This window comes from Pleurodeles waltl, chromosome 8 (genome assembly GCF_031143425.1).
Source record: "Pleurodeles waltl isolate 20211129_DDA chromosome 8, aPleWal1.hap1.20221129, whole genome shotgun sequence".
NCBI lineage: Eukaryota > Metazoa > Chordata > Amphibia > Caudata > Salamandridae > Pleurodeles > Pleurodeles waltl.
This window is the reverse complement of record NC_090447.1, coordinates 90,951,581-90,976,323: the sequence shown is the minus strand read 5'-3', so window position 1 is coordinate 90,976,323 and position 24,743 is coordinate 90,951,581. Positions and strand designations below refer to the sequence as shown.

At 46.7% G+C, this 24,743-nt stretch overlaps 1 protein-coding gene across 1 annotated transcript in view; it reads right to left on the bottom strand.

Moving 5' to 3' along the window:
* Nucleotides 1-23,243, bottom strand: part of LOC138249753 (sialidase-3-like) — a 101,715-nt gene extending 78,472 nt beyond the window's left edge. Inside the window, exon 1 of the mRNA XM_069203817.1 lies at nucleotides 22,791-23,243. The gene's annotated coding sequence lies outside the window, so the exon portion shown is untranslated. The remainder of the gene's footprint in view (nucleotides 1-22,790) is intronic.
* Nucleotides 23,244-24,743: the final 1,500 nt, after the last annotated feature.

Genomic DNA, 24,743 nt, shown 5'->3' with positions numbered 1-24,743 from the left:
TACTATACACAAATCTCACCTTTTTTGCTCCAGCTCAAGTATTGTTTCTACTCGAACTGACGCTTTCTGGCTGCGAAAGGTCATGACCACCCACTATGAAGAAATCTCACAGTGTGTCCTCCTGTCGACCAAAAATCATGCTAGGGGATGCCAAATCTGACTCGCCAACTTACTGTTTTCGAGCCATGCATGAGAAACAACTCTGCCACATGGCAGTTGGCAGAATTTACCTGGAACTCAGAGTTACATGTGTAATGCAGAGGGGCTAAAATTCCACCAATTCCACTGGTGGGGCAGAATATATTGCTCTCCCTTAGTCTTAGACAAAAGACATCTAAAGCTGTTTGTAGGTGAGATCTTAAAGACATTACCAAAATCAAATATGGGAACAAACAAGCACCAAAATTCTCCTTCTCATCCTCTCTCCTCATCCCCATAGCTATCCTATTCTACTAAACCCCACCCAAATCTTGGAGGACTGTAGGGTGTACAAGACCCCTGCCACTCAACAACTATTTATCCCAAAGATAACAGCACTACTAGTAATCTGACATGAGTCAAATAACTATTTCAGCTATAGGCTATTCCAGATAGGACTTTAGGGGTTCACCATGTAATGTTAGTCTTCACAGACCCACTGCAGCCTGGGTTTAAGAAACACAGAAACTAGCAACTATCGACTGATCAACTTTAGTGTCAGAATAGTGTAGACTGCTAAATTAAAAAATAGCCTAGTTGTACCTGATGGTTAATATAAAATAATACATAAAATAACACATTTCAACAATGATAGAGCTCAGGGATCCATGTCACATTCAGATACATTACCCTAGAATGTTTTCACGAGTTGGCTGTTGTTGCAAAGAAAACAATTTTACCTTTTTGCAAAAGGAGGAGACATCAAGGACCAGCAAAATCAAGTTGTAGATTCATATCTTTAACTTTTCCTCATTGCCAGAAAGCCGTTCTGAATTTTCATTGTTCACCAGGCAAATTTCTGGGCAATGCCAGCCTTGGCATCTTCCCATTCAATCCATTGTACTGATCTTATGAGTTAAAATATGTTGTGTCTGTTGAAAGCATAGCAGGTTGAACGCAAGAGCTCTCAGGGTTTTTGAATTTTTGAGTTTGCAGGCAGGGGCGTTGGCTCAGGGGGCGTTTAGGGGGTTGCACCCCCTGATAAGTGTATTTCTGATTAATAGTTGGGTACAGGTGCATTCAGCCGAGTATAGTGAGATTTCACCTAGGATTTTTGCACTTACCCACTCACAAAAACACAGACACACTTTCATCGGTTTTGAAGGTCCTCATAATGTTGGTTATTTTACAAAATGGTGTGATTCTCTTACTCAGTGATCCTACCAATCTGATTCCTCCCCCTTTCCACTGTCCCTTAAGTCCCTCTCATGCACTGTGTTTGTCGTATAATGTATCTTAACAGTATATGACAGTGTGATTATTGGGAAATCTGAAGCTCACACCCTCCCCAATCTTACTGACCAAGTTCCGCCCCTGCTTGCGGGTGTTAACCCTCCTTGCCCTGTCGTTCTCAAAGGGTTTTTCAAAGGGGACCTCAAGCCTGTTGGGTAGCCAGGTCTCCAAACGTTCAGAGCAATTACTGGATTTATTTTGTGCTCCCTATGGCAAGCCGAAAAAGTGCAGGTTTCCCTCTTTGTAGACAAACTTCCAAAGTGCAAACTTCTTGCATTTTTTAAATTTTAGATTTGATTGCTTCTTGTGTCTTCCATTTTATGAAGATTGGAGTCTTATAGTTCGCTGATCCTTGACTCAGGCCTTGTCACTCTTTACGTGCGGTCTCTGAAGTCCTTATGCATACTTACCATTTCTGCTTCCATTACATCAGAATTAGTTTTCATGCTTTGGGCTAAGGGCCTGATAGAGATATTGGAAAGTTGGTTATTCCGTCGCAACGGATAACCTGTCTGCCAAAATCAAAATTCCAGTATTTCATAAAGGAGTTAGATTTTGGCAGATGGGCTATCCGTTGTGATGGAGTAACCTGTCCGTCAATATCTAAATAAGGCCCTAAGTTATGCAATAATTACATCATTATTATTTATTTCCATATTGATGGTAGACTTATTTTTCTTTTAAACTGGGAATACTGTATAGGTCATTCGGTCTTGCTTGTTTTAAAGCTTTGATTTCTTCTGTTTCTCTCGGCTCTGCTATAGCTACCAGTACTCTTGGTAGATTGTAGTAACTGAGTATGATGTTTGGGCAAAAGTAGTGCATGGCACTTCAACGTATGCTTAAGTTCAGTGCTTATATACAATGATCCCTTTATTTATTGTACTTGGTTTGCATGTGCTTCAAGCTACTAGTGAGTCAGCAAAGAGGTTAAATTTGAAGTAATTTCAAACAGTGGTTAACCATTAGAGTGTATGCACATACTGGTTATCAATGTCTATTATTGACTATCATTGGTCTGTAAACCCAGGTTTTTTAAAATTTGTCACAGTGCATTTTTCGCCAAATATTTGCTTCAAAGTCAAAATATAAATACATATATATATATATATATATATATATATGAACACATATTATATATGAACACATATTATATATATATATATATATATATATATATATATATATATATATATATATATATATATATCAACAGCGCTGTGATAGTCATACAGACACCAAAAAACACACTCCAGGTTAAGTGAAGAAAGTTTATTCAGCAACGTGTTTCGATCTATACAATCTTCTTCATAGCAAAACACAAACCTGTGCCCCGTCTCCTTCAAAAACATGTATACAGTGTCATCAGGAAAAGAAAGAAAAACAGACTATCTCCATCAATGACCTATGAAAAAGACAGACTTATTTTACATATCTCTAATGTCTGAAAATTAATGAGGAAATTCCCAAATGTAATTAAAAAATAAACAATGTTGCTAAATAATAAAAATAAATCTACCAGTTCACATCATACATTGCCAATAATTCAATCATGGCCATGTGGCCTAACACTTGGCAAAGTGAACTTTTCTTCAGAATGTTAACAACAAAATTATTATTATTTGTTCATCAATTATTCATTATCTGGTAACTCCACCACGCTTCATTTCAATTTAGTAGGGTGGTGACTCTGTCTATGTAAAACGCTATTACCATCTGTACGTTTCTGGTATAGCGAAGTATGAATCGCTCCATCTCTTATTTGGACAGAAATATCCAGAGATTCCCTCTCTCCATCATCAATTTTATAAGTAATGGCCAAACTCAAATTATTATTCAAAATACATTCAAAGAAATCATGAAAAGTATTTAAGTGACATCCCATATGATAAAAAATTATCTACATGTCTGGAACAAAGAATTATATCTTTAGTCCAATCTTCAATTTGGTCCATCCAAACTACCTGTTCCTCCCACTAACCCATAAAAATACAGGCAAAATTTGGGGCAAAGCAACTGCCCATCGCAGTCCCAATTAGCTGGCGGTCCCATGTATCTTTGAACAAAAATATGTTGTTTTTTTAGACAAAATCTTAACATCTCCAATAACATCATGGAATGAGCATAGAATCGATGGGTTTATCCCTAAAAAATGTCTGCATGCAGCAATTCCCTGCTCATGATCAATGCAATTATAAAGAGAAACCATATCAATTGTGACCAAAATGTAAGTGTTCTGCCATGGTATTTCATTAATCTTTGTTATAAAGTTGGTACTGTCTCAACAATACGAGGATAGGTGAGGACATAAGGTAATAAGTGAAAGTTAAGATAAATAGATGTGGGTTCACATAAACTGTTATGTGCAGAGACTATCAGCCTGCCTGGTGGATTACTCTTGTTTTGGTGTATCCTGGGAAGCAAATAAAATCAACTGGTTTCTTTACATATAAAAACTGGTATCCTTCCTCACATAGCAGACTTTTGTCCCTCCATTCTTCAAGCATCGCACAGTATTTTACAATCGATTGTTTATTTGCTTCAAATGTAGTTGACTCATAATCTCTTGATCTAATCAACTTTCTTTCAGCCCTATTTGTATACTTCTTCACATCCTACAATACGTTTTCCCCTTTGTCGGAGGGCTTGATAACAAAATTTGTATCTCTTGCATATGATAAAATTGCCTCCCTCTGTTGTTGTGTGATATTCTCAGTATATAGAGCCCTGTTGCTTTTCTATATTTGTAAAAGGTACCTTACTGCAACTTCATCAAGAATGTCAATTTGAGTTTACGTAGAAAGAGAAAGATGTCAACACGTGTTCTACAAAAATCCATATTATTTACAGGGCAAAACCACAGTCCCAGCTCCAAAAGTGAACATTCATTCTCAGTTAATACATGTTTAGGTAAGTTTATAACTGTCAATTATTTCTCACCCATCATTTCTGTTTTGTCCGCCGAGTCGTTCTCTTATGCGGCAATTTGTTTATGTCGTCCTCCTCGGAGTGTTTTCTTCCTTTTGCGTTGGCGACGTCTATTTCTCTTGGTGGGTGTTTGCAGTCCAGCTATATAGATGATTTATTTATCATCTGGGATGGCATTAAAAATATTTTCTTGATTTCTTTGAATGTATTTCAAATAATAATTTAAATTTGGCCTTTACGTACAAAACTGATGACAAGGAGGTGGAATTTCCGGATATTTTTGTCCAAATAAGAGATGGAGTCATTCATACTTCACTATACCGGAAACCTACAGCTGGTAATAGCGTTTTACATGGACAGAGTCACCACCCTACTAAATTCAAATGGAGCATCCCTTAAGGGGAATTGGTGAGGACCAAGCGTAACTGCAGTGACCTACATTCTTACCACAAAGAAGAGAAAAGGATGATTGAGAGATTCAGGGTAAGGGGTTATCCGAGAAAAGTCCTACAGGAGGCTAAGGAGAAGGTCAAACACAAGTCAAATCAAATCAAATCAAATCATTAACATTTATAAAGCGCGCTACTCACCCGTGCGGGTCTCAAGGCGCTAGGGGAAAAGGGGGGGTTATCGCTGCTCGAACAGCCAGGTCTTTAGGAGTCTCCGGAAAGCGGAGTGGTCCTGGGTGGTCCTGAGGCTGGTGGGGAGGGAGTTCCAGGTCTTGGCCGCCAGGAAGGAGAAAGATCTCCCACCCGCCGTGGAGCGGCAGATGCGAGGGACAGCAGCGAGTGCGAGGCCAGAGGAGCGGAGGAGGCGGGTGGGGACGTAGAAGCTGAGGCGTCTGTTGAGGTATTCCGGTCCCTTGTCGTGGAGGGCTTTGTGTGCGTGGGTGAGAAGTCGGAAGGTGATCCTTTTGCTGACTGGGAGCCAATGCAGGTGTCTCAGGTGTGCGGAGATGTGGCTGCTGCGGGGTACGTCGAGGATGAGGCGGGCCGAGGCGTTTTGAATGCGTTGCAGGCGATTTTGGAGTTTGGCTGTGGTCCCGGCGTAGAGGGTGTTGCCGTAGTCCAGGCGGCTCGTGACGAGGGCGTGGGTCACGGTTTTTCTGGTGTCGGCGGGGATCCAGCGGAAGATCTTGCGGAGCATGCGAAGGGTGAGGAAGCAGGCGGAGGACACGGCGTTGATTTGCTTGGTCATGGTGAGAAGAGGGTCCAAGATGAAGCCGAGGTTGCGGGCGTGGTCTGTGGGGGTCGGTGCGGTGCCGAGGGCCGTGGGCCACCAGGAGTCGTCCCAGGCGGACGGGGTGTTGCCGAGGATGAGGACTTCCGTTTTTTCAGAGTTCAGCTTTAGGCGGCTGAGCCTCATCCAATCTGCGACGTCCTTCATACCCTCTTGTAGGTTGGTCTTGGCGCTGGCGGGGTTCTTGGTGAGGGAGAGTATAAGTTGGGTGTCGTCGGTGTAGGAGGTGATGATGATGGCGTGCTTGCGTACGATGTTGGTGAGGGGGCTCATGTAGACATTGAAGAGTGTCGGGCTGAGCGATGAGCCTTGAGGTACGCCGCAGATGATCTCGGTGGGTTCTGAGCGAAACGGAGGGAGGTAAACTCTTTGGGAACGGTTTGCGAGGAAGGAGGCGATCCAGTCCAGGGCCTGGCCTTGGATCCCGGTGGAGCAGAGGCGGGTGATTAGGGTGCGGTGACAGACGGTGTCAAAGGCAGCCGAGAGGTCGAGAAGAATGAGGGCGACTGTTTCACCGTTGTCCATCAGGGTTCTGATGTCGTCTGTGACTGAGATGAGGGCGGTTTCAGTGCTGTGGTTGGTTCGGAATCCGGTTTGTGAGGGGTCAAGCAGGTTGTTGTCTTCCAGGAAGGTGGTCAGCTGTTTGTTGACGGTCTTCTCTATTACTTTGGCTGGGAAAGGCAGAAGAGAGATGGGGCAGAAGTTTTTCAGGTCGCTCGGGTCAGCCGTAGGTTTCTTTAGTAGGGCGTTGACTTCGGCGTGTTTCCAGCATTCGGGGAAGGTAGCAGAAGAAAAAGAAGAGTTGATGACGGTCTGGAGGTGCGGGGCGATGATGTCGTCGGCTTTGTTAAAGATGAAGTGCGGGCAGGGGTCCGAAGGGGCGCCGGAGTAGATAGAGTTCATGATGGATTTGGTTTCTTCCGTGTTGATGTGGGTCCAGTTGTTGAGGGTGATGGCCGGGGATGCGGGTTCGGTGGTGTTTGGTTGGGTCTGGTGTCCGAAGCTGTCGTGGAGGTCGCTGATCTTGGGATGGAAGAAAGTGGCGAGGGATTCGCACAAATCCTGTGAGGGCGTGACGGCGTCGGCGTTGGCGCTGGGGTTGGAGAACTCCTTGACGATGCTGAAGAGTTCTCTGCTGTTGTGTCTGTTTTTGTCCAGTCTGTCGGTGAAAAAGTTCCTTTTGGCAGCGCGGATCAGGTGGTGGTGTTCGCGGGTAGCGTTCTTGAGGGCGGTCATGTTGTCAGCGGTGTGGTCCTTGCGCCAGGCTTTCTCAAGGGCGCAACAAGTTTTCTTTGATTCTTTGAGGGTGTCAGAGAACCAGAGAGGTTTTTTGGTGTTGGTCTGTCGATGCGTGCGTTTGAGGGGAGCAAGGTTGTCTGCGCAGTTGGAGATCCAGTTTGTGAGGTTGAGGGCTGCGTCGTTGGGGTTGGTGGTGAGGGTGGGTTGGTTGGCGGCGAGTGCGGAGAGGAGTTGCTCTTCAGGGATCTTGTTCCACTGTCGACGAGGGATGGGTTGAGTGCGGAGGTGGCGGGTCTCGCGTCGGAATGTGAAGTGGACGCAGCTGTGGTCGGTCCAGTGTAGGGCGGAGGTGTGGCTGAAGAAGACGTGTTTGCTGGCGGAGAAGATAGGGTCGAGCGTGTGTCCGGCGATGTGGGTGGCGGTGTTCACCAGTTGTTTGAGGCCGAGGTTGGCGAGGTTGTCGAGCAGGGTGGTGGTGTTGGGGTCGTTGTTTTGTTCCAGATGGAAGTTGAGGTCGCCTAGGAGGATGTAGTCCGGTTAGGCGAGGGCGTGCGGGGAGATGAAGTCGGCGATGGCGACGCTGAAAGGGGCGCGTGGTCCGGGAGGACGGTAGACGAGGGATCCTCTGAGGGTGGTCCTCGGGTCGGTGCGAATCTGAAAATGCAGGTGTTCAGCGGCGAGAGGGGTGTCTTCGGTGGAGGTGGTGACGCTGATGGAGTCTTTGAAGACGATGGCGATACCTCCTCCTGCTTGGTTGGTGCGGTCTTTCCTGGAGATCTTGTAGCCTTCGGGGATGGCGGTGGCGATGTCTGGAGCAGAGGAGGCGTTCATCCAGGTCTCCGTGATGAAGGCGACGTCCGGTGCTGTGGAGTCCAGGAGGTCCCAGAGTTCAACGGCGTGTTTGTGGACGGAGCGAGCGTTGACTACGATGCACTTGAGGTGGTTGATGGCGCGTGGGCTTGTGGTCGTGGTAGTTGCGTGGTGGAAGATGCGTTTGCAGGAGTTGCAGGCGAAGGGTCCATGGGTGCGTTTGGGGTGAGCTTGGAAGCAGGTGTTGGAGTGTCCTGGGTTGAGGGCGTGGAGGGTGGTGGGGTCGTAGCGGATCAGCGGGGCTTGGGAGAGCTGGGGACCAGGGGTCGTGGCGCTGGGCGCGAGCCAGGCGCAGCGGCCACCATATGAGGTGGGGGGGAGGGGTCAGCTGGGGGCGAATGGGAGCTGGGGGGCGTGCAGGAGGTCGCGGCGGGAAAGCGCGAGGGAGGGGGGGGGACAGGTAGAGTGAGAAGAGCTGGGGGAGGGGGACTTAAGGGTGGAGGGGGGTGAGTGTTAGGAGGTTTAGGAGATTAGGGAGAAAGATAGGAGTAGGGTTGTGAAGATAGGGGAGGGGGGGTTGTAGAGGTGGGTGAGGGTGAGAGGTAGAGTGAGAGGATAGGAAGATAGGTAATAGAGGGGGTGGCAGGAGGGGGGAGAGATAGAGAAAATAGATAGATAGAGAAATCGATAGAGAGATAGGAAGATAGGAGGAGGTGGAGAGTGAGGGAGTTAGATAGTGGGATAGAGAGATAGAGAGATAGGTAGATAGGAGGAGTGAGGGAGGTAGATAGTGAACGGGTTAGATAGGGGAGATAGAGAGGGGGATGCGAGTGAGGGAGGGGGATGAGGCAGGAGCAGGAGGGCAGGCGCGGGGAGAAGAAGACGGAGGAGGCAGAAGAGCCGAAGGCAGAAGATAGAAGACAGAAGACCGGAAGAACAGAAGAACAGAAGAACAGAAGAACAGAAGAACAGAAGAACAGAAGACCGGAAGAACAGAAGACCGGAAGAACAGAAGAAAGGAAGACCGGAAGAACAGAAGAAAGGAAGACCGGAAGAACAGAAGAACACAGAAGAACACAGAAGAACACAGAAGAAGATACAGAAAACGAAGAACAGAGGGCAGAAGACCACAGAAGAAGATGAGGAAGAAGAGAGGCGACAGGAGAGGCTGAGAAGCACACAGAAGAAGAGAGAAGACGGGGAAAAGAAGAGTACAGAAGAAGATTACAGACGAGGAGCGAGGAGGAAGAACAGAGAAGAAGAAAAGAAGAAAAGAAGCAGGAGCAGGAGAGAGGGTGAGTAGCGCGGGGCAGAGCGAGGGGCTGGGAGGTGGGGGGTACTTACTGTGAGGTGGGTCTCAGGAACTCAGGAACCTGGAGGAGCTGCAGCGGCAGGGGGAGCGACCTACCCTTGGGTAAGTCGAGGGATGAGCTTGGGATCAGGAGAAAAGAAGGACCTAACCAGATACATTTGATTACTACCTATAATGCTGATTCTCGAGCCATCAAAAGAATGATTTGCAAACACTGGCGTCTTGTTAGCTCTGATCCAGTGAGTGGGCTGATTTGCCAATGACTCCATCTGTTAGGTACAGGGAGTCACCCTCCTTGAAGGATATGTTAATACATAGCTATACAACCCACACAGAAGGAAAGAGGGGATGAGTTACTGAACAGCGGGGGTTCTACAAATGTGGTCACTGTAAGGCTTGTAAAACAAGTAAAAATGCAAGAACTTACTCACAGCCTACTGGTAAAACAAGGTACATTAATGCATTCTTAACGTGCAGCAGTGATTTTTGTGTTTATGTACTGGTATGCCATTGTGGCTTATTATATGGGGCCATTAGGATTGTCCATCAGAGTTATCCTGTGGCAAGACACTGGTCCTTGGTGCACAAACAGAACGCTGATGATTTATCTTTCTGTGGTATTAACAGGGTTGTCCTCAACAAGCGCGGAGGAGACAGGAAGAAGAAACTCAGGATCATGGAATCTGAATAAATAATTTGTTTTAAAAGTCGTACACCTGGAGGACTGAAGTCAGATGAGGAACTTTTTGTTCATATTGGCTAGAAATATTTGATGCAATTGTAATTGTACAGCGAGTGGAAAGAAATGTCCTTGTATAAGTTGAGTTATAGTTTTGTTTTTCTCTTCTTTGATTTTAACTGTGCACCTTCTTGTATGTTAGTTTTCTTGTGAGAAAATATAAATAATGGTTGGAGAGGCGTTGACAAAGAAAAGGAATTTTGTTTTCACATTGAGGGAGGGGGAGGTGTTCACTTTGTAAAGTGTTAGGCAACGTAGCCATGCTAGAGTTCCCAGATTATTAATAATTGATGAACAAATAATAATTTTGGTGTCAACATTCTGGAGACAGGTTCATTTTGCCAAGTGTTAGGCCACTTGTCCATGGTTGAATTAATGGACAGTGTATCGATGTTAAATCTATTTAATTTTATTTTTATTATTTAGCAATATTTGTTTCGTTCTTAATTAGAATTTTGGAATCTCCTCATTAATAATCAAACATGAGAGATATGTAAATTAAGTCTGTCTTTTTCATGGGTCATTAATGGCGATAGTCTGTTTTTCATTCTTTTCCTGATGATGTTGTAAATACGTTTTTAAAGGAGATGGGGCACAGGTTTGTGTTTGGCTATGAAGAAGATCGTATAGCTCAAAATGCGTTGCTGAATAAACTTTCTACACTTAACCCCAGTCCTGGAGTGAGTGTTTTGGTGTAACGAATTTTGTTGTAAAAGCGTGCCTAGTAAAGGCATGTGTGGAAACAGCATTCGCAATGGCAAGCATGGTTCTATCATACAACCCCCTCCCGCCCTGAGATCTAAAACTACCCCCAACTCTAATACCTAAACTACCCGACCCCCCCACCCGCCCTGAGCCCTAAAAAAAACTACCCAACCCCACCCCTAAAAATTAAACTATGGCAACCAACCCACCCGCCCGAGCACTAAAAAAAAATATACTATTCTAACCCCCACCCCCTTCCTTAAAAACTAAATTACCCCAACTCTCCCACCCGGAACCCTAAAAAATAAAACCTATCCTGACCCCCACCCCCCCCCCCCCATAAACGAAAACTACCATGACATCCCCCACCCACCCTGAGCCCTAAAAAAAATCTATCCCAACCCCCACCCCTAAAAAGTAACCTACCCTGATCCCCCCACCTGCCCTGAGTCTAAAACCTTCCCCTTAAGTTAACTACCCCAACCCCCCACCCACCCTGTGCCCTAAAACCTTCTCCCCAAGTAAACTACCCTCACCCCCACCCACCCTAAGCCCTAAAAAAAACTATCCCGATCCTCCTACCACTGCCCCAAAAACTAAATTACCCCGACCCCCCACCTCCCAAGCCCTAAATCCACCCCACTAAAAACTATCCATCAACCCTACTCCAACCCCACTTACCTCACCGCATCCTCTCCCAATCCTTCCTTCAAACACCCAACCCCCTTAAAAAAAAATACCCCCACCCTAATCCCTTAAAAAAAAATACCCAAAATCCCCCAACCCAACCCCTGTCCCAGCCCCACTTACTTTACCGCGTCGTCTCCTAAACACCACATGGCTTTTTCTGTGCCTTAACCAAACATATGCGTAGTTCAGCATATGCGTGGTTAAGGCACACAAAAAGCCATGCGTTGTTCAGGCAAGCATGGTTACGCTTGCGTTGAAAACATCTGCGTCGTTCATGACGTGTGATAAATAGGAGAGGGTATACCTGTATAATTATATATTACATAATATACATTATAAAATAATTTTTATATATATATAAATTAAAAGGGGTTTAAAGTAATGCCTAATTTCCTAGGAAGTAAAGGTCTGAAATTGTAAAACATATGATGTAACGGAACGCAAGATGTAATGAAACATGAAGGTAATCCCAATATAAAGGCCATGATGTAAGTGACTTCAAGTTACAACTGGCATGCAATCAAGGACGTCCATATGCAACATATCTTTGCTGCCAAGAACTCTACTACCTCCTGAAATCATGAGTTTGTTGGCCAAATACTTTGTAGAGTTTCCACAGGGGACGTTGTAGGTTAGGCAGACATCTTGAATATACATAGAGCTTCTATTAGAAGCTACTGAAGTGAAATGAGGATTTGGGTCAATCGGCGAGTGGCTAAAACCAAGCATCTTCCAGGGACACCCAGTGGCTTTAGGGAGATGCACAAGGCATGTGTTTCCAAAATCCAATAAAAAAAAAAACTACCAGGACTTGAATGCCCTTTGCGACTATACATAAGGTCCACAATGAAGATAACTGCATCTACCTCCTGTAGGTCCCAGCTACCAATGTGGCTTGAACTGGGGTGGAAGGTTTGTCCATTCAGCAGAAGAACATGAGGTCCGAGCTAAAAGAACAAGCTCCAATCCACAGAGGAGGTGGAAAACAAGGTGCAGAAAAAGCGAATACTTTCACACAACTTCACGTAAAACCAGAAAGGGTCCTTATATCATGCAGTGTTTATGTCTCTATTTAACATAATGGGAATGATCGTTTTGAGGACCTGGCTGCTAGGGTACTAATGTATCACAGGCGGTGAATCTGGAGGAGTAAGCTGTTGGACCTGGCCCTTTTTGCAGGGTCATCCCCATACGTTTTGCCTCCTTCCTCCTAATTTTTCTGACCAGTTTTTGTTGGCTTTAGGACTCTGGGCACTTTACCACTGCTAACCAATGCTAAAGTGCATATGCTCTCTGTGTAAATTGTATTGGTGATTTGCTTTCCATGATTGGCATATTTGATTTACCAATAAATCGCTAGTACAGTACACTAGAGGTGCCTAGAACTGGTAAACCAAATGCTCCTAGTGGCCCTGCAGCACTGATTGTGCCGCCCACATGAGTAGCCCTGTAAACATGGCTCAGACCTGCCACTGCAGTGTCTGTGTGCGCAGTTTTCAAACTGCCAATGCGACCTGGCAAGTGTACCCATTTGCCAGGCCCAAACCTTCCCTTTTTCTACACGTAAGGCACCCCTAAGGTAGGCCCGAGGTAGCCCCATGGGCAGGGTGCAGTGTATGTTAAAGGTGGGACATGTACTGATTTGCTTTACATGTCCGAACAGTGAAATACTGCCAACTTTGGTTTTCACTGTTGCAAGGCCTATCTCTCTCATAGGTTAACATAGGGGCTGCCTTTAAATAACTTTTAAGTGTAGTTTCCCTTTGGGAGCAGATAGAGATGTGGAGTTTGGGGGTTCTGAACTCACAATTTAAAAACACATTTTTTTGTAAAGTTGGTTTTCAAATTGTCTGTTTGAAAATGCCACTTTTAGAAAGCGGGCACTTTCTTGCTTAAACCATTCTGTGCCTCTGCCTGCTTTTGTATTCCACGTCTGGGTCAGACTGACAGTTGGGCTTTTGTGGTTTCCCTCTAGACAGTGACACAAAGGAAGCTGGGGTTTAGCCTGCATATCCTGATGAGTCTCCTGGCCTAGAGTGGGGAGGGAGGAGTTGACACTTACATCAGAAAGGGCTGTGCCTGTCCTCACACAATGCACTCTCCATGCCCCTGGAGTGTGTCTGGGGCCAGGCCTGGGCAAGACAGGATCTTGTGAACAACAGAGACTTTCCTTTGAAGTTTGCCTACTTCAAAGGCAGAACTGGGTATAAGTAGTGGACCCAAAACCCAGACTTTTAGAACACTTCTGGATCAAGAGGAACCTCTGCCAAGGAGAAGAGCTGAACAGTTGGTGGAGCTGTACTGCCCCATTGCTGTGTGTGCTTTGCTGGGTTGGCCTGCAGTTGCTTCTTCTGCCTTAAAGAGGGCAAAGACTGGACTTTGCTGTGTATCCTGCTTGTGAAGTTTCTCCAAGGGCCTGGAGTACAGCTTGCCTCCTGTTGGAAGTCTCAGGGATGTCAAATACTTCAGCTTCATCTGTCTACAGCACTGGGAACTGTGTGTTTTGTGCTGCAACAGAAAAAATCCCACCATAATGCCATCAACGGCGCCGCTGCCTGCACCATGACCTGACAACACCACACGGAGCCGTGTCCCATGTCAGACCACAACCCTGCTCTCACTGCCACTGCCACCTGATGCTGTCACCGAGCCGCAGCTTGCCCCATGAACTGTGGACCCTGCACTCCGCATCCCCTTGCTCACACCGCAGCCTTGGCATCCCAAACGACGACACTCCAAGTTGACACTGACGCCACTGCCTGGACCGTGGCCTGAGGACACCACTCGTGAGGTACACAGAGCACCACCCTGTCCCGCACCGCAGCCACGGTCCACTGACATCAGTGCCAAAGACTCCAGTGTCATCAACAGACGCCCCTGTCTGCACCCTGACCCATGGGTGCTGCACACCCCACGACGCACCGCCGCCTAGAGCCTACCGACGACAGCGCTTCAGCAATGACGATGACGCTGCCTGCAGCAAAACCTGAAGACACTGCTCTTTGCAGTGCCCCACTTCACACCGCAGCCCTGGTCTCACCGACACCGCAGGACACCGTCACTGAGCTGCTGCTTGCACCGTGACCTGTGGGCACCACATGTTGCATCGTCCCGCTTTGCACCGCGGCTCTGACGCCATCTAAGCCAGTGCTCCTGACTTTGTCATCAGCCCGGAGTTCAATCTGCAACACGTGTGACTTCAAGGGCCCGACGACCCCCGCACCGACCTCCGGAACTGACGCCTGGGACGCCAGCAACGCCGCACTCCGGATCTCATCCTGAGGATCACGATGCCCTACATTTCCAAGGTACTGTTTTGTGGGTCTTACCGACACCTTAGCTGTCCTGCGACGCCACTGCCGGTTTGAACTGTTGGATTGGTTGTTCACGATGCCGTGATAGCCTCAGACCGAGCTATCGACTTCAAGGATGTGTATTTGTAGGTTAATTCTTCCAAAATTAATCTCTTTATTATTGTATGTTGGATTTTTCTCGTTTTGGTCTTGTTTTACACAGATAAATATTGGCTATTTTTCTAAAACTGGTGTGGTGTCCTTTTGTAGTGTTTTCACTGTATTAGTGTGTTTTATGTGCAAATGCTATACACATTGCTTCAGAGATAAGCCTGACTGATTGTGCCAAGCTTCCAAGGGGGTGAGCAGGGATTATTTCAGCTGGATATCTCCCTTATCCTGACTAGAGTGACGGTCCCTACTTGGAAAGCGTGCAAACCGACTGCCAACTAGAGACCCCATTTCTAACACAAGCCATGTGCCAAGGCCCTTGCATCTTTTTTATCTCCTGCTTCGAAAGTGTAGGAACAGCTTCTGTGAGGAACAGTACATTCACTGGTTGCCCAACCCATGCAGGTGTGCAGGAGACAATTCTGAAAACAGGCATGCAAGGCAATAAAATCTATGGGTGACCACACATAAATTAATGAAAAATGTTTTGTGAATCAGGCTGAGGGATCAGAGAACAGGTCTTGTGTAGTGTGTAAGTGCATCTCAACATTGGTGCTCCACAACAAATAAGGGTTTAGGTGTACCCTTTGATACCACACATCGGTGATAATCACGCACAACACGGCTACACTTCCCACATAAGCTCAAAGCAAAGATATCAACTTCCAACCAAACACCTGTGCGGTGTAGCGTGCTACCCATGTGAATAAGTGCTTAAGCACCTCACATAGTATAGAAAGTGCTATTGAAATGCTGTAATACAGTATATAAAACAATACTGAGAACTATCATGTGTGCCTTTCAGAGGCAGCTCCTCCGCTATGACAGAAGAGTGTCGGCCCCAGCCAGCAGCAGCAGCTGCAAACCTTTTACAATAAAAACAAGAATAATCAGTGTTTAGTATTGTTTTATTGTAAAAGGGACGGGACATGGGGCGTGACAGGGTTGGAGGGGGAGTGCACAGAGTGCCAAACACACATGTGCACTGGGCTGTCTCCACTGTCTCCACTGTGTTGCCGGGTTGGAGACAGCAGGCAGACGCTCTCAGTCTGCCTCGGAGCGCCAAGCTAGGGCACTCCAGCCAATCCTAACACTGCTTTCAAGCTGCCAGCAGGGCAGGCTGGGAGCCTGTGCCTGAGTGGAGCCAAAGGAGCAGCACGGCGTGGTAAGGTAAGTTTTTTTCAACTAAAAAATGTAATCTTGTACTTTGTGATTCCCCCGCTCATCACGCGCTGCCCCGCGCCTTTACCGCAGGGCGAGCCGCTACCATTGCCTTGTTTTTCCACAACTAGACAGAAGTAAATGTTTGAGCCGGTATTGAAGAATTATAGCCCAGTAACTCTTTTGGTTTTAAGGGCTGTCACTGTAGGTAGACAGAAAGGACAGAAATGCAGCTTGTATTCTGTGCACAGGCCTCAGGTATAAGGTGTCCCTGCTCTCTGCAAGCCAAATACAAGAATGTCCATTTTAAATACCACAAGGGGCTTTCCTTTTGGCCAAAATTAAAATGCAATAAATGGTTGGCAGTTTTGGCTAATTTTTACGTTTTATCATCAGTTACAATAGGCAGAAGGTACCCTATAACTCTGGTTACTGAAATAATGTGACAGTGGCCACTGTAATAATGTGGCAGAGGGTGATTGACTTATGTGACAGGGTTGATTGAATTATGTGGCAAGAAAAGGCAAATTAAGCGGCAGAGCAGGGCATATTTTGTGGTAGTATTACTTCAATATTTTTTGTCATTTTTACACCTGTTAAACAACTGAAAGGATAGCCAATTAATCTTTGTGAATAGTCTTCCACTGAACGTTAGTGTGTTTTAGTAACTTTTGATCCGTTTGAACTAAAAACATTGTTGTTGAATTTTGCAAATTACGCAGCAGATGACGGATTACGTAGCAACTGCAGTAAATCCATCATTGCACGGAAAATGCAGCAGCATCGCTAAATGGCATTGGCCCTACTTACAAAACAAAATTAATATTTACTGTACTTTAGGTTTTTCATAGTACAGGAACTCTGCTCCAAACCCCAGCAGAATGGTTCATAGACTGTGGCCCTTATTTCAAGTTTGCCAGAATGGGATGGAATATTTACCACATGCAGTAAATACCATCAGCCCAGGGTGAGGTATTTAGCACGTGTAAATACCTATTATTCTGAGTTTTTCAAAGTAAATTAAGATGTGGAGTCCGTTTTTAACACACCGAATTCTGCATGATTTGTCTTTTTTTCTGGGCCTTTTCCCCCCGATAAATTCTAGCAGGTTTGATCTGCCGGAATCTACCAGGGGAGACTGCAAAGATGTGATAATTACCAAACAACTGATAATGGTTTCCCACAGCACTCTACACACCAGACTCCACGACATAGGAATCCGCGGAAGAACCCTGGAATGGATCCACTCCATCCTCTCCGAGAGGACGCACAGAGTCAGACTCCCGCCCTACACATCCAGAGCCACAGGAGTCAACTGCGGAGTCCCCCAAGGATCCTCACTGAGTCCCACACTGTTCAATGTATAGATGGCCCCTCTCGCAGCCATTGTCAGAAGCCACTGTATGAACATCGTGTCATATGCCGATGACATACAACTCATTTCCCTCACCGAAGACTCTGACATGGCCAAAAGGAACTTCCACTCAGGAATGGAAGCCGTCGCCACCTGGATGAGAGAAAGCTGCCTCAAGCTCAACTCCGACGAGACTGAGCTCATCATCTTCAGAAACACCACCTCAGCTGGGGACAACTCCTGGTGGCCCACATCCCTCAGCCCCCCCCCCCCATGCACCGACTAAGCACGCCCGCAACCTAGGCATCTTCCTCGACTCCACCCTATCCATGACCCGCCAGGTGAACTCAGTCGCCTCCTCCTGCTGCCACACTCTCTGCAAACTTCGGAAGATCTTCAGATGGATCTCAGCAGACTGATGCAATACAGTCACCCATGCCTTAGTCACAAGCAAGTTCAACTACGGCAACGCCCACTACACTGGCATCTCAACTAGAAACATAAAAAAACTACAACTCATCCATAAAGCTGCCACCATCGACAGACTCATCATGGACCTCCCACAATGAGAACACGTCTTCCAACACCTGAGGACCCTCCACTGGATCCTGCTTGAGAAAAGAATCACCTTCAAGCTACTCACCCACACATACAAGGCCATACACAACGTAGGACCAGCCTACCTGAACCACTCCGTCTCCTTCCACACCCCCACCAGATCCCTCCGCTCTGCCCGGATGGCCCTGGCCACCATCCCTCGCATTCGTAAAACCACGCTCCTTCACCTACATCGCAGCTAAGAGCTGGAACAACCTCGCCCTGCACCTCAGACAAAGCCCATCACTCACCATCTTCAGAAAGAATCTCAAGATGTGGCTCTTCACATGAGGCCCCTCTCCTCCCCTCCCCCCCCCCCAGAGCCTTGAGACCCTCACAGGTGAGTAACCGCGCTTTACAAAAACTGACTGATTGATTGATAATGCACAGGAACCAGAATTTATCCTTTAACTTGTAATGAGGGCTTGTGTCCCAAAGATGAGGTACTGGAGTGTGGAACAACATAATAACATGATTACAGAAATAAAAATGTGATAAGGAATATAGTAGTTAAACGTAATTCCCACACATTATACATGTGTATATATAAAAGATATATATATACACACACACATATTGGACTACTACACATATTTGCAATTTAAAACCGAGAAAGAGAATCGATTTGCCGACAATCACACGACTTTAGGTGAATCCCAGAAGCTGGGATTAGAACCCAAGTCTCGAGGGTGGAAGATGAGCAGTTTTGCCACAGGGCTAGGATATCACTTTTTCTCGCCGCCTCATCACAGTCCCTGTATTATGATGGCGAATCATCTTCTGGAAACAGGCAACTCAGCCCCTCCTCCAGCCTGCTGGGGAAAGGGAAAAGGTTATCCAAAAAAAGGATGACGCCATTTTCAAACTGAGCAGTAAGAAAAGCGAGCGAGCCCTGTTCACTGCTGACTTTTATGGGTTGGGGCTGGGAGCCAAGACCAAACAAAGGCAACAGAGAGGGTGAGGACATCCAAGCTGTTTACATTGTGAAACTGTGTATCTGCCCGACTTCACCAGCCTCGTTCTTTCTCCTTGAAAAAGTACCAACCTTGGCAGCTCCCGTGCAATCCTTGCAGAGCTCACAGAGACGCGCATCTTTCACCCTCAGGCCCTTATCAAGGCAGTGGCCCTGGTAAGAAGGTGCAAACACACTTCAAGCTGCAGAAAGTTCAATTAATCAGACACTATGTTCTCAGTCAAATCAGTGTTTGTTCTTTGGGCTGAACAGGCTCTAGGGCAAGTTTGCGAGGCCAGTGAATGTATCTGAGCGGCTATAAATGGGGTGCGTTTAAATTTTCAAAAACCCCCTGAGGGTTGGGAGACTGTCTCTGTGGACAAGGCCTGGCACACAATGTGTTTGGGAGTTTGTCATTTTTTTAAATGTGCATTGTGCAAACATAAAGTTACATCATTCCTTTACTTTTGCAGCACAAGTTAACATACAGAGGCAGATTTAGAGTTTGGTGCAGAGGATACTCTGTTGCAAAGGCGAAGGAGTAGTACTCCCTCCACCAAACTGAACGTCTGTCCTCCTGATTTACAGACAAGCGAACCTTCAGTACGTAGACGGCACCAACTACTCTGTCCCCCGCCCACAAATCCCTCCGACGGCCTGATAAAGTAAGGGCCGTCTGAGGTTTGGCCTTGTGTACGCCCGCCTGATTTAGAGCGGCGACACATGGACATTTTTTACTTTTACAAACCACCGCCCAAAACATGGAGGGAAGTAAAAGTAAAAACTTTTCTATGACACCCATGCCATTGGAGAAAACCCCCATGGCGAGGGGGGTTTCACTGCTTTTTTTTTTTTTTTTCAGAAACAAAATCCTGCTTTTGGATTTTGTTTTTGAAAAGAAAAAAAAGAAAATGCAGTGCAGCCCTGTCATGTTGACATCCAAGCGAGAATGTGCTTCCCCTAGCGCAATTTCTCAATGTGGGCGGTTGCGGCAGGTCGCGACCTTTTGCGTTGAGAAAGCTGCTGCTCGAGTAGAACATCTTCTCGAGTGACAGAAAGAAGCAGCACCCTCTGGTGTGCCGCTTGGTGCCATTCGTGCTGATTTTGCAGCAGAGAAGATGGTCCCAGTGCTAAAAATCAGTACGAGCAGTGGGACATACCAGAGTCCGCCCGCTCACGGAGCTCTGCGGAATGGCACAGTTTTTCTATAACTCCGCAGAATTTCATTGAGTGAAACTGTGTGAGTTCTGCCTAGGCCTGGTTAATAGTTGGTACATTACTGCTCATCATTGATGGCCCCTTGTACAGTATTGTTATTACTTCCTTCTGTTGTTAGGAAACAAGCCGAGTTCTAGCTTGACGCAGTAAAGATGGTGGTTTATAAAGGAACTCATTACAGGGCTTCCCCTCTTGTGATGACACCAGCAGGGTCCCACTCTTGATTAGGCCTGGAGTTCCACTCTACGTAACTCCATGGAGTTGATTAAACACTCTGTGAAATTCCGTGGAGGCAGAGTTCTTAATGTGCTCGATCTCAGAAGCGCTAAGCAGGGTCGGGCCTGGTAATCCAGGCTCGACCCTGCTTAGCGCTTCCGAGATCAAGCACATTCAGGAGAGAAACATAGACAGTGAAACCTGCCATTTCTGGCCTCTTGTGCACCGGCCTGTCTCGTGTGCAGTGCACCTGGGGCAGGCCGGTGCACAAGAGGCCTGAAACTGCAGCTTTCACTGTCTACAGCCCTGGCTCGCTGTGTAGCCCATAACTGGGCTGCAGTGCGCATTTGGAGAGCTCTGCTCCACTGGTGATGCTAGCGGAGTTTTTGGTCGAACTCCACGCTCCAAGCGGAGCACGGACTGCCAAAAACTCTGTTAGCCCGCCGGCGGGGCAGAGCTCCCGCCGCCACCCCTACTCTTGACGCCTGATACTAACAGAATGCTGACATTGCGCGAGGCGCATTAATGCCACTTACTTTGAAAATGGAACGATGGCAAAAGTCTGCTATCCAGACTTAGTCTATTCAGACAAATTGTGTTGAGGTGGTCTGGAGAGACCTAGCAGCTTTCTACTATGTACTCTATGGTGACTCTGTTTCATCACTTGCGGGGGGCTGCTGAAAAGGGACACACCTAGCTTCCACCAGACCCTGTGACACCCCAGGAAGAAGGGCAAGGGCAGATGATATGTTCATGACTGCTTTAGAGACTTATGCATCTCAGAATCCACTTAAGGATGCCCAGTCAGCATAGGAGTAGGCCGTGTGCTCGCTGTTGCACTCTACAGATCACAGGGGCATACAGAAATAATGTGACATGATCAAGGACGCCAAAACGTGGAACACTCTTCCCACCCACCTGCGCCAGACCAAAGACCTCCTTACCTTCAGGAAACTTCTCAAGATCTGGCTGTTCGAGCAGCAACCCCTCACCCCCGCCCTTCTCAGCGCCTTGAGACCCTCATGGGTGAGTAGTGCACTTTACAAATTCCTGATAGATTGACTGAAGGACTCGATTCAAGAACCCTGCTCCGCTCACCTGGACATGTCCACCGCCCTCCAGACATAAGACTAGCATCTAGATTCCCACCGCCAAATGTGCTGTGAAGCATATGAGATGCTGCATGAGCGCTAGCTACACAACAAAATCCATAATAACAGACATTTCTGAAAAGCTTCCTGCTCGACCACCTGTAAACCTCAACGAACACAGAGTTATGTCGCTTCCTGACACACCTGCATGGGGTACCTTGGGATATTGCACTCCCTGTTATTGGGGTGCCTCCTAGCGCCTTGTCTTGAGAACACCATGTTTCAAGTCCTGGGCTCTTCTGTTACCATAACTGATTCGAGGTGTGTCAGACCAGTTGACTCAGTGGAAGTAACACAGGACTACAACTCCCAGAAGACACAAGTAGTGAGATGAAAGACTAGCACTAGAAATGGTGCTCTAAGGACATGGGGCGAGGTGGCACCTATTAAACGCTGGCGGCATAATATTTATCAGCTGTGCTACATTTCCCAGGGCCATCCGAGAGTGGCTGGTCCAGTCGAGGTTTTTTTCTTTGAAATCTGGGGCTTGTAGTCTTGTTTTTTTCCACAATAGAGCCATGACTATGAATCCCAGAATTAAAAGGACAAAAACAGACTGGAGCAACTCATCACGCACGGACCTGGGTAACTTGCACCACCACTGGGTTAATTGTTTAGCCTCCCAGTCAGAGGATGCAGGAAAACAAATGTGCAGTCTGATGAAGTAGAGCAGTGGTTCCCAACCTGTGGACCGGGGACCCCTGGGGGTCCGCGAAGTCATCTCAAGGGGTCCGCGAGAGCTTAGAAAATTAAAAAATATTAACAAATATTGACAAATTAGGTCTCCAGCTTCCAGTAATGACTCAGACGGGGGTCCCTGGATTCCAATGATGATTCATTGGGGGTCCCTGGGTTCCATTAATGTTAAAGTGGAGGTCCACAGAAATCAAAAGGTTGGGAACCACTGAAGTAGAGTGTTTGCTACCTTTATGTCGAAGCTGTGGAAGGTCATACTCAGCACCCCTATTCCCTGGAGTCATAGTGCATAAAATACAGCTTTTCGAAGGTGTTTCGTACAATCGCACAAATAGCTCCCTTGGCAAGTTTACTTGGTGACTTCGCGGAATAGGAGATTCCAGTCCGGGTTTTCCTTTTCTGAGCCACTGCAGATATTTCGTTAAACTGCACCAGTGGAAAAAACTACAACTCCCACAATTCAACAGGGGTTTAAAGGGATGCTCGGGACTGGAACGCGATGTGTCTAATCACGTGACAATCTTGTCATCTACTGCCTAACTGCACAAACATATCTGTTCGCCCCATTCCGTTGGTGCTGAAAAACGCAGCCCCCGTGAGGTCTGAGAAACGCATCAGTGGAACAACACTCACGAGATGCTTCGAGTTTAGGATGTGCAGTTAGTTCACTGCCCCCAATACACATGGACCAGTCACCCACCCCGCATATAAACAGATGTTTTCACTGGAACAATGGAGCGCGCACTCTCCGGATGAGACAGCCACAGGCAGCTGGCGGGACTTTTCTGTAGCACCCCCAGCTCTAGCGCCCAGATGCCGCTTTCTCAACGCGCACTCACGGACACAGACATTCATTCGTTATGTTATGGCTTGTTTCTTGGCACTTACCTTTGGCGACCGCTTGCCGTCGGGACGCAGCACCCACCGTGCTGGCTGGTGTAGTGAAGAGTGGGCGCTACCCTCTACCCGCAGGGTGGACACCGGGGCGCCCGGGCCGCCAGGGGGCGGTGTTTCCTCTTCAGGGAGCTTTACCAACTTCCAAAGCAGGGCTGGGCTCTGTAAACACTGTGCTGCAGGGAGAAGGGGGGCTGGCAGGGCTGGTACAGCCTCGTACAGCGCAGCACACACTCCTCTTCAGAATAGCTATATTTTATGTCAAATCTCACATCTGTCCGGGGGTCAAACTGCAGCAGAAGTACTGGTGGAGCTGTGAGGGGCTTGACGGGGTGTGCTCTTGGGGGGTGAGAGGAGGAGGGGCGTCGTGGAAGCAGATCACAGCACGGATGCTTCTCAGCTCTGCAGGAGGCAGAGAAACTGTGACAACATACAACCAGACGCGGATCCCAGAATAACAACCGCAACGTTTAGCTAACAAAAGATAGCGCCAGAAGTCGGTTACAAGAATGAGGGGAGCTCTTTAAACGGAACATTAACAGGTTTTGAGTGACATGATCCTCGGCTTTCGACTTTCTTACGACTCGTGTTAACACCTCATCGAAGCATTTTGTGTTTCTAAGCGCTATTTTTGAGTTTAATCTTTAAAAATTCATAACTTGACTTGTGTATGTTGGATTATTTATTTGTTTATACAGCGCAAACCACGCCATCTTCACTCCAGAGCGCTTTACGAAGTTGTTAAAAAAAAAAAAACATTAGAAGTAGCAGAAAAGATAATATAATACTATAGACGTCACAAAATCAGGCTTTTTGTTTTGGGTAGAGCGAACTTCTCCAAAGGCATTGGGGGGACTTACGTGAGCATTACATTGGATTACACCAGGTCAGATGTTTACATTGTTTATGGCATGTGGACCTTAAGTGATTTGCCCAGAATCACAGGACGTTGAATGGACGCCGAGATTCGTTTTCCGCTTCCAAACTCGGCAGCTTTGGCCATTAAGCCACAACTCATTTTTAATATATAAAGAAATTGTTTTGAGAACCTCTTAAGCTGTTTTTCTGGTAGAAAGATAGGCAGTCTGTCTTTTGATCCAAAGGGCTAGGTAGAACTAGCGGGTGTTCACTCCACAGAACTCAGCAGTTACATGAAAACTCCACGAGATTCTGCATAGTTCTGAGAGCAGAAGGAATTTGGACAGGTTGCGCTGTCTGCACTGATTTTTAGCACCTTGACCTTGTCCCACGCTTCAAAATCAGCAGGAAGGGCACCACACAGCGTGCCAGAGGGCGCTGCTTCTTTCTGTCACTCAAGTAGGTTTTCTACGCGAGCGGCAGTTTCCTCAACACAAACAATCGAGACCTGATGCAACTGCTCACATTGAGAAATCTCTCCTGGAGGCGTTCTAGCGCCTGAAAATTGCACTAGGGGGTGCAAATTCTTGCTCACCAACTTAACATTGATGAGCCACGCATAAAAAAAAGCTCCGCCATCTGGCGATTGGTGGAGTTTTGCTGGAATTCCACGATCCAAATCGAATGTGGAGTGGGCAAAACTCTGCAAAGTCCATGGAAATTTTCACACACCCCTATTTAAGAAGAGTTCTCCTATCACTTTCTTGAAGGCAGTTGATCTTCTTAAAGCTGAGAGAAGGTGGTTCCAGATTCTTTTCGACTCACCAGAAATAGATCGGTAAAAATAGCTGTGTTTATTCACAAGTTCTGATTGTTTTTAAGATTCTATCTGCATCTTGCATAAACAAGGCCAAGACCCAAAAAGGCCTTTCAGCAAAAAGAGCCAAGCCAAGAGGTTGGCTAGGCTCTAAGGGTCATGCACAGGCCAAGCCACAAAAAAACATTTGCCACAAAAATAATGTAAAACTTTGATACAGTTTAGTCAAAATTAAAAAATATATATTTGTTTAATCTGCAGAAGCGTTTCAC